The 1354-nt window shown below is 45.9% G+C and overlaps 1 pseudogene; it reads right to left on the reverse strand.

Moving 5' to 3' along the window:
• Positions 1-225: 225 nt before the first annotated feature.
• LOC115072100 lies at positions 226-976 on the reverse strand (annotated as a pseudogene).
• Positions 977-1354: the final 378 nt, after the last annotated feature.

Raw genomic sequence — 1354 nt, forward strand, 5'->3', positions numbered from 1 at the left:
AGCAACTCTACCTAGACTCAGGGGGGGGGAAATAAACTCTACAACTGAAAAATTGCAAAGCATTATGAGCATTTTTGGAATCTACTGTGGTCATCTCTATAATTTTTCAAAAAGTGTCTCTGGAAGCATCACTAGGAGAATTAAGAACATGAATGCATAATTCTCACTTATTTAGCAGTCCCAGAGCCAATTTCATGTCTCTGTTCCCCCGGCTGTAGAAGGGGTTCAGCATGGTGTCACCACCACATACATCACTGGAGCAATTACATCTGTGACATTGGAACTGTTTGAAGAAGGGAAGAAAGAAATGATTGCAAGAGTCCCATAGTACAAAAACACCATGGAGAGATGGGAACCAAAGGGGGACAGAACTTGAAGAACTTAGTGGAAGGGAACTTTAGGACAGTAAAACTAATGCAGAAATAAGAACCCAAAATAGTACTCAGTGGTAGGAAAGTCAACACTGTACCCTCAGTGAAGCTGACTACCTCATTGAGGGAAGTAAACGAGCAAGACAACTTCAGGAGTTCATTGAGATCACAGAAAAAGTGGGGGACAGTGTTGTAATCACAGGAGGATAGGCAGGATAGGAAGAGGGTATGCAGAAGTGCACTCAAACAAGAGAGGAACCAAGATCCAGCCACCAATAAATCACACAACTCCTCCCTCATGATAACCACGTAGTGCAGTTGGCGGTAGATGGCCACATACCTGTTATATGCTATCACTCCAAGAAGGACATTGTCAACAGCTATAAAATTGAGAAAATATACAACTGAGTAATGCACCCCTCAAAACGGATGGGCAGGTGTTGAGTCTACATGCTGCTGAGTATCTTTGGGACAGTGACAGATGATAAGGAGATGTCGGAGAAGGCCAGGTGGCACAGGAAGAAGTACATGGGGGTGTGGAGGCGAGAGTCCAGCCTGATGAGCAGGATGATGAGCAGGTTCCCCAGCACCGTGGTCAGGTACATGATCAGGAACAGGGTGAAGAAGATGCCCTGCTGCTCTGGCTGGATGGGGAGCTCCAGGAGGATGAACTCAGACACACTACTCTGGTTCCCCCTCCTCACGTTACTCTTTCATTCCTGCTGGGAATTAAAGGAGAAGGAAGTGTCAGAGTCCTGAGATCCTCACCAGCTACATGCACCATGTTGACCTTAATGCCTAAGCAACTGATGTTCATTTTAGAAAGTCCTTTCCTGCACCTATACCACTGTAGAGCATCCAGGAGGATGAACTCAGACACACTACTCTGGTTCCCCCTCCTCACGTTACTCTTTCATTCCTGCTGGGAATTAAAGGAGAAGGAAGTGTCAGAGTCCTGAGATCCTCACCAGATACATGCAACA

The sequence above is a fragment of the Nannospalax galili genome, unplaced genomic scaffold (genome assembly GCF_000622305.1).
Source record: "Nannospalax galili isolate Female #2095 unplaced genomic scaffold, S.galili_v1.0 scaffold650, whole genome shotgun sequence".
NCBI classification, from domain to species: domain Eukaryota; kingdom Metazoa; phylum Chordata; class Mammalia; order Rodentia; family Spalacidae; genus Nannospalax; species Nannospalax galili.